The following is a 9,972-nucleotide window of genomic DNA, read 5'->3' on the forward strand; positions in this document are numbered from 1 at the left end:
TGCTAGCCGATTTTTTTTTTCTTGCTAGTTGTTTTACGTCGCACTGACACAGATAGGTCTTACGGCAACGATGGGACAGGAAAGGGCTAGGAGTGGGAAGGAAGCGGCCGTGACCTTAATTAAGGTACAGCCCCAGCATTTGCCTGGTGTGAAAATGGGAAACCACGGAAAACCATTTTCAGGGCTGCCGACAATGGGGTTTGAACCTACTACCTCCCGAAAACTGGATACTGGCCACACTTAAGCGACTGCAGCTATCGAGCTCAGTATTATTATTATTATTATTATTATTATTATTATTATTATTATTATTATTATTATTATTATTATTATTATTGTTGTTATTGTTATTAACAAATACATCACAATTCAGAAATATCCCAGTGGCAATGATCACTTACAGTGGTGGGATAATAAAGTAAAGTTAAAAGATAATTATCCAAGAACAACAACAACAAGAGTACAGCAAGCAATTCCATGGAAAGAAAATAGTACAAAAAAATACTTCTAGTTTAACATTCTAAATCCAGCATCATCATATACAAATGCTGTATCTTGTATAAGTTTCTTTTTAACATTAGTGAATCTGTGAATGTTCATGTTACATTCCATTGATTGAAAATAATGCTTCATACCTCCACACAGAATAAAACAAATGGAATCTGAAGGTAATTGTTCTATTGTTTATGCACTTTGAACAGCTGAACCTATTACAATTGGCATCTCACCATTAAAAACCCCAGATTTTTCAACAATAATTGTGATGAATAAATTTTTATGCTCTTCCCAAGGGCTAGATTTGGCCAGATACTGCTTATGTTTACAAAACTAGGTATGGCATTTTGGTGGCATAATGATTGAGTTCTCCATGTAGTATACTCTTTCATTTTTAGTCAGCACGGCATTTGAATGAGTTTCTATATTCTGTTAGTACATTCTTATTGCTGTGATGGAAAGATTCCTTGTTGTTCTGTAATGGGCTGTATGTCGGGTTACAAGGGCAATAATGCGGTAAGACATTTCTTTATACCACCCAAAAAAGAGCAAAATGTTTGGAAGTGGACAGACACTATTCACCAGAAGGGTGGAAATCTCACTGCAAAGTTCTGTGTGTGATGTTCATTTTCATGACAAGTACATTATTAAAGCTGATAAATTTCTGAAAAACAGCAGACATGGAACTTTTGCAACTGAGATGGCTGTCATGGGCCATAAGGATAAGGAGCAGGATAAAATTTAATGACTAGCTTGTGAGGGTGAGTAGCTTGTCCATGCTTGTTGCCGAGGTAATAGTATTTTCACTGTATTTTCTCTTTAGAGTTTAATTTAACATCTTGGTATCATCTTCCTAGCAGTCAGTAATTCTGAGAATACATCATCAGTTCCTACTGCCATGTTCCTACTTATTTCCATCAGTGATCTGTCATGATCTAATGTCATAATTTATTTACCAAGCCATCCATTAACAGCTTCTTTCACTTCTATTACATTTTTGTCTATTTCTTCTCCTTGAAACAGTTGCTCAGTGTGTTTCTATCAACAGTTCTATTAGATATATATACAGCATATGTATTTCTGCCATCTTCCCTCTAATACAAACATTAATATTCTTTTTCAGTTTTGAAGAGTTATCTATAATTATTTATTTAATTTATTAATTGTATTGACTATCATATACTCTAAAAGTAGTTAAAAAATAGTTGCTGCTGTACTTTTAAGTGAATATAATTTACTTTAATGTTATTAGTGTTAATCTTGACAAATTCTTTATTTATTTGCAGGATAATACACAGGGTATTGAAATTAAAGAAGAAAGCCTGCATTTAACACATTTGGATAAGTAAGTCTTAAAATTATTTTCATTTTAGTTTACTTTCCACTATACTTTCCATGTCAGTGGAATGACATAGCTTTGGTGTGATATATTTATTTATCCATCCTCATTAAGGTTGCCAGGTTTTTAAAAGTAAAATATTGGGTCATCTTTGACCTCTTCCACCCCCCCCCCCCCCCCCCGATGACCCTCCCAGCCTCTTGTAGTGCAACTAAACCTACTACCTGACAACAAAATCCCTGATAGACACTTTTAAAACAGGAAATTATGAATAGTTGTTCTCATGTTTGGTTTTGCAGGAATTGATATTGGCACATATATAGTTTTCCACTTTGCTATAGACTTTTAGTCTGTTTGCTTTACTCGAGGTGAATCACCTCTTCCCTATATCTTCACAAATGCTATAGTCGACAGGTAGACTGACTAAAAATTACCGGAATTCCAGTTCATTCTCATTTTTGGTAGTTTAATATCATTGCATTAATGCATTTTCGTTCAAACCTGTTTCATCTGCATGTTCACTCACAAGAACATAAGAAAACTCCTCAAGTAAATGAGATCAAGGCCATGTATGATAACCAGGGCTAGGATTTATGTCATAAAAATGCACACCAAACCACACAAAAATTGACCATTGCAGAAGATGACTTGTTTCAAAATCCCCTTGTTTGAAATAGGATTAACATTGTGCAGTTTATGAATATCCTCATGTATCAAGAAGTTACAAAATTAAAATATTACTTTGCAGGCCAGTTTTTGTGCAGTTGAATGTATATACATTTGAGCAAACATTTTTCATAATATGGACGTAACTATGGACTAAATTTTTTACGAAAGTGGTACAAAATAATGTGGGGAATGTCTGTATTGTATCAAATTTTCATACATAAAAAAAGAGCACAGGTAGAGATTTGTTGAGTAAACATGAAAGGCACAGAATAAGAATTTAAATGACAGCCACCAAACAAATTATTAACTTTTTTGTATGTAGGTTCATAACAGGTTGATTGACAAGGCCAAGGCTAGCTAGAAAGAAGCAGAACTTGTTTTCCACATTTATCCAACTTTAAAATGCTGATTTTGGTAAAATATATTTTAAATTAATTTCTGACAGAAATAACTTTATGGTTTCAAGGTATGGAACATATTTAAAATAAAATATTAAATGGTATAAATGTATCTGAGTTGTCCTTAAATATGTGAAAATATGTACTTACCCAGGCATATGGACAAATATGGGAAATAAAATGTGTCCAATCTCTCCAAATATCCTAATTCGTAAACATATGTCAAAATTTTAACTGTAGCCAATGAAAAAACAAAATAAAATCTAGCCCTTCTATCATCATCATTGTTTACTATAGCTACACCTTGCTGCTGACACCAACTTTTTCTATCCATTGCCAGCATCTTTATCTCCTCATATTAGCAGTAGTTCATTTGCATCATGAGGTTCTTCATGCATGAATGATGTCTTGAGTGCCCTCTTCTGTTTCTTCCAAGAGCTTTCCTTTCATGGTGTTGCAAATGAAAATCTTGTGTCTCATTAACTGACCAACCATTTTTACCTTCCTTTTCTTTATTTCTCTAATGAGACTTCTCATTACATTTACTTCTCTCACAACCACATTGTTACTTTTCTTTCAGTCCAACTTGTTTGGTTTAATTATTTCATAAACCACATCACAGCTGCTTCTGGCAAGTCCATTCCTGGTCTTCCCAAGGTCTATGTTTTGCTTCCCTGGTTTAGTGAACTCCACACATGAGATTAAACAAACTTCTTTTTATTGATTAACAGATTCTTTTTATTTTGAAATGCATTCTTAGTCATAGCTATCATTTTTTAAACTTCCATCATGCTTCAGTTATTATTAATGAGAATATTTCCAAGGAGACAGAACTGTAAAATTTTGCATTTTTTTTTTTTTTTGCTGCTTCCTATCTATGATTTTCTTTGCTTACCATCATTGACTTATTCCTTTCACTGTAATTTTTTGCTTTAACCCTCTTAGTACCAGAGTCGCTTTGATCATCACAAAACGAATAAAACTTGCCAGTGTCATTCTGAGAGGCGCTTCATTTCTTTGTTCTTTGAAAGGCTTCTGGATCAAAACTGGCCCCTAATCTTGACACGGCCATTAAAGAGAGCTGTTTTCTGTCTATCGATAATCTCGAGCAATATTTAATATTCCTTGACTTGTTTACGAGCAACTTGTAAGAGCATGGTGCCCAAGTGTAAGAAGAGTCATGCAGGAGAGGAGGAAATTAAAGAATTAATGAGTCCAAGAACTGTTATAGAACCTGTGCACAATTGCCCTGGTCAACATTTCGTTCTTCCCAATCACTATTAGCATCAACATCATCACTCTCACTTGCTTGGTTATGTACAGTCAATGTCCACACAGGTAATTCTTTGTCTGAGGCAAAATTGGCACTTCATTCGCCACCAAGTTCTGAATTACAGTCCATGAAGTTAGAGAGGTCACCACTTGACTTGCCAGTCATTAGCTATAAGGCTGTTTATTTTCACTGTCATCATTAATTGTGTTTAGTTTTGTGATTGCCATTGTTAGTGTATTTTTTCAATATGCTAATTGTATAATTGTGGATTTTTGACACAACAAACAAAATGTATTTCTTGGCTCTTGTACTATGCATGTGTACCCTCCAGTATTTGTTTTTACTACCTTTGTAGGAGTGTAGTAATAGGAATAATCAAATTTTCCAACTTTTATTTTCCTCAGCAAATTATTTTAATTAATGAATAACATGAGGAATAAATTTGATAATGATCTGAAAATTATTCTGAATTTAGATGACTATGTTTTGCACACCTTGATTATGTTTTGCTTTCATATCTTTAAAAATAGATGAAGTACATTATTTTTTCTCAAAGCCTACATTTTCCATTAAAATGGTCTGGCAGTTTTAGACCGCACCTTTACATTTTTGCCTGGCACTATATTCAAATCAAATCAAAGTACTTCATTTGCAAGTGAGGTCTCTACCTCAGTGGCAAATGATACACAAAAATACATTATTCTCAACAACTACATTTTAAGTTAAAACAAAAAGATATTTTTCCTAAAATACAGTATTATACAATTTAAATTAACATTTTTTTTCTGTTAAACACAGCTCATCCTTATTAAATTTATATTATTTACAAAATTCTACTCATAAGATCTTCTCTACTTACACAGATAATCAACTCATAGGCTATACAGTATGTGGAATCCCTTCAAATATACTATAAGTTACAATATTGCTATAAGATTTAATTGTACATTCCTTTTTTTTAACCCATTTTGGTACCTAACATGCATAACTAAAAGGGTTAATTTGCCTAAAATGTTTTCCATAATTTGTAGCATCATGTTTATGTCCTTTTCTGTTTCTGCTACCAGAGCATCTGCAAATCATACACTGTGTATTTGTTTTCCATGTACCTTTATTTACAACCTCAGGCTGCCCTAAATATGTTTCTTCCACACTTAGTTCACAAAACTCCTTAATAACATCTTATTTCAAGTTTTGAGACACCCACATTGAACCCCATCTTAACAGTTACAGTTTTACACACTACGGCAGATCTCAATGGAAAACAAAATGTCGGACACTTTTCTAAATTGTTGTACACATACGTTTGATGAGAAAAAATGTCTTCTAGCCCCAAATAAAAATGTGATATATAAAATGTCTAGTTGTACTTTGCACAGGTAATAAATTATTGAACAATTCACAGCCATAGGGTTATCTAAGGAAGCTAATTAGACATCATTCTGTTGACATGAAAATACTCATCACATACCCAAATGATCTATATGGATTTTCAGTATTTTTTTAGTCATTCCAGGTGGGACTAATATTTCCCTAGGCATTTGGTAGTTGGTGAGAAATGTAATATACACAGATATCCTCATTATACTGATCTGGTAAAAATGCACGAAACATAACCAGTGATGGGAAAAGTACAAACTAAAAGTAATTGGGCTGAATTACATTTCCCTGATGAATATTTTACTCAGTTACAAATTACTTTTTCACAAATAATCAGTAAATTTACAATTACTTCACAGAACACAACTCTTTACAAAATCACTGACTTTTGTTACATGGGAATGGAACAATACCAAAGTTCGCAAGAAAAAATACATTGCTCATTTATGTTTGACACTATGTGAGACTAAACAAATTTTAAAAATGCGATTGCCATCAAGCCAAATTTGCATGTTGCATTCATATTTTCTTTATATTTAGAATAATTAATTCAAAATATTCAAATAAGGTCATGGAAATTCCTTAACCCCTTCGACATCACCTCTTCATTCTGCCTCCATTTTTTACCACATAGTACACTGTTAGCTAAATCTTAATCAGTAATCTCAACAAGCTGCGAGTAAGTGAACGAGTGTGTGTGCCTTTCCTTGGCAGTACATCCTTAGCATGATGACTTGTAAGTTCTAGGGCTCCAAAATTGCCTAGATCTCTTTGCAATGTATATCAATCACTAGAATGTACCAATAACTAAAATTTAATTATTACAATTTTAGTTCAAGAAGTACATTATGATTAATATTATATTTTGTGAAAAGTAATCATTGCAAGTAAAAATTATGAAAAAAGTAATTCAATTACTTTCCAGCTCTGAACATAACATAAACTGACAGTATATTTTGCACAGATTTTTTCATGTGTAGTTTTTTATATAGTTAATATTAACCTTTTGCAGTCCAATTTTCTGTCACATGTTCCAACAGTCTGGTCCAAATTAATTTGGCACATTTTTACCTTGTCAGATTAATCTCAGAACTTTTATTAGTAATTATAATTATATTATTATGATTATTATTACCGTATATTCTATTGGATAGGAATTAGTTTCCACAATAATTTTTGTCATCAGTGGAGGAGTATAAAACAACATAAAAAACTGAAAAGGTGTGATGCAGCTAAGCAGAACCTGTGGTCCTCTAGTTTTCTGACCTGATGAATAAGTTAGTCTAGGAGGCTCACTATGTTACATTCTGGTAAACACTATTGTCGTTTGCATTTCCATTTGTATGAGTGGAAGTATGTTCAGCATCACTGTTACTCAAATTATCAACACTGACCTGAGAAGCATTATCATTGCCATGTGCTATATCTCCTCCTCCACCCCAGCACATTACCTTTGTGTGTCTTCTTGCTTTTGTAATAGTCACTGGAACTTCCTCTTCTGAATCTTCAAAAACAGCACATGATGGTCTGGGATCATTCTGTGGTTTATTGCCCACGTGTTCAATCGCTGAAACTTGCAATGCTGGAGTTAACTATACCTTCATCTTCACTTGACAGTTCGCTAAACTCTTTGTCTAATTCAAATAAATAATCATTGTCACTGATGACTTAATAAACGTGCATACCTTTTCCTTCTTCATTCATATTTGCAGATTTTATATCGCAAATTCTATGAGACAATTTGCATTCTCAGATAAACATGCCTAGTAAAACACATGTGCAGCACTACTCAATGTAAACATAGCTGACAGGCTGCAGGTAACCATGGTGATATACGGCTACATAGATCTCATATTTTATCCATGGAGATAACAGAATGGCTTCTTTTGTGCACAAGAATTTGCTCTAGAAATTCCAGGGATATCGATCGACCTCAATTAGGTCAATGAGCTTCAGTAAGTAACTTCTCAAATAGCAGGAAACATAATGTCGAGGTGACCTCAACATTGGACCAGTTACAATAAACCATGATGTCGAGGTTGTTGGACTGGAAAAGGCTAAAGGGGAAGTTTGACATGGTTTGTTTGTATCTCTTGGTTCTCAGAGTATACTAATCAGTTAATATCATTATAGTCTAGTGAACAACTTGGCTTCCTGAGTTTTGAGAAATTCTCTTTACACATTGGAGATGGCCATATTTGAATGTGCTACCTTCCAGAAATCGCAGTATTTTTAATTGCTTTTGCCATTTCTTCAATGCTAGGGAAAGCAAAGATTGTAATAACTTTTGGAATATTTAGAAAGATCTCACTTTCCTCTACACAGAAATAAGTTTTGATTCTCATAACAGTACAGAAATTTTAAAATATAAATTCACATGTGTAATAAGTTCTGGAAACAAAACAATCTGACGCAGCTATGGGAAGAAGAGCTCTGACTTATGGTCATAACTAGTACATTTTGTGCTTAGAGAAGCATCCAACAGTATTCTGGTGAAGTCACAGCACGTTGAAACGGCAGCTACTATTTCATATCCAGTGAAAATTCTCCCCACCGGGAGAGTTGGCTATGCAGTTAGGAGCGCACAGCTGTGAACTCGCATCCGGGAGGTAGTGGGTTCGAATCCCACTGTCGGCAGCCCTGAAGATGGTTTTCCGTGATTTGCCATTTTCACACCAGACAAATGCTGGGGCTGTACCTTAATTAAAGCCATGGACGCTTCTTTCCCATTCCTAGGCCTTTCCTGTCCCATTGTCGCCATAGGACCTTTCTGTGTCAGTGCGACATAAAACAAATAGCGGAAACATGCCCAATCTCCATCAGCAGCAATTAAATAGCTCGTACTATTTTCTATGAGTGGTGTCTCCAATTTGTTAATTAATTTTTTCCTTGATTTCATAACAAATGAATAGACAGAGAGACAGACAGCCAAAAATTGAATTAAACCTACTTTCAACTTTTGTAATGTAACCGAAAATTATTTTGACTATTATTATTTTAATTATATAGCTGGTGTTAGTTATAATTTGGTCCTCAGTAGAATGCCACTGTCCACTACATAACTCTTCTTAATAATAATAATAATAGAAATAATAATAGTAATAATGATAATCAGTTGACTACTCTGCAGTGAAACTCATATTCCAAATATTATGACTGTAGTATGCATACAGATGTTGAAAACTACGTTCCAGTTTGTAAATTTTGCATTCTTTAACCTTTCACCAATTATATGAAGTTTATCAATTCTAATGAGAATTGAAATAAAATATAAATTTATGTTTTCAATTTCAATTCATTTCTTTTTGTTTTCAGAAATGAAACAATTCTGCCTTCTATCATAGCCGATGGATCTCAGCTATCTCGGAAGAAATTGCAACGTAAATGTCCCTATTGCGATGAAGAATATAACTGCCCAGATCGAATGGAGACTCATATAGCATGTTATCACCCTGGAAAGAAAAGGCTTCCTTGCTTTCATTGCACCAAGGTCTTCCGACGTCAAATAGATCTCCAGGAACATTCTAGGATTCACAAAGGAGAGCATCGTCTGAAATGCCCTGTATGTAACAGATCCTTTAGTGCTGCTGGGGCATTGAGAAGACATGTCCAGTATTTCCATCCTTCACAGCAATTATTTTCTTGTTCTTCATGTCACCGAGTCTTTTCTCAAAAACGCTACCTTGAGGAACATGAAAAACTTCACGAGAAAGACGCAAAAAGTACCTGCCCAGTTTGTAATCTGGAATTTACTAAACGAGATGCACTTACTCGCCACATGGCTACACATGCCGTTAAAACTCCTCACTGTTGTCCTTATTGCAGAAAGGGCTTTATGTTCAAGCATTATTTAATGCAGCATATACGCATACACTCATATGATAGCCGTTTTACCTGTCAAATATGTAAGGGTACATTTGCAAACATGGCAACTCTGAAGAGACACAAGCAGACTCATACAGGAATTAAATCTCATAAATGTTGTATATGTAACAAGAGCTTCAGACAACGATGTCATCTAGTGGCACATATATTAATTGTACACTGCAAGGACATTGCTCATTCGTGTAGTCGATGTGGAGATAAATTCCAGGTGCCCAATTACTTGAAAAGACATGCGTCATGTTATATAAAAGGTCCACTGAAATGTTATGAATGCAGTAAACTTTTCTCGCATCCAAGAGCCCTTGCACTTCACATTCAAACTCACTCCAAAGGTAATGCTTATAATATGCTAATTCTCTTAGCTTTCTCCATAGCTCATATTTAAAATCTGAACTTTTCATTGTTGCATTACTTTTCTTCACCTTCTGTGACTTTTGAATCCGTCCACACCTAAATGATCCCTTTAGAGTTTTACAACTTCTTGTTCTGTGATATGTAGGAAGTTGCTGAGTCAGACAGTGGATCATTGACGT

Source organism: Anabrus simplex, chromosome 9 (genome assembly GCF_040414725.1).
Source record: "Anabrus simplex isolate iqAnaSimp1 chromosome 9, ASM4041472v1, whole genome shotgun sequence".
Lineage (NCBI taxonomy): Eukaryota > Metazoa > Arthropoda > Insecta > Orthoptera > Tettigoniidae > Anabrus > Anabrus simplex.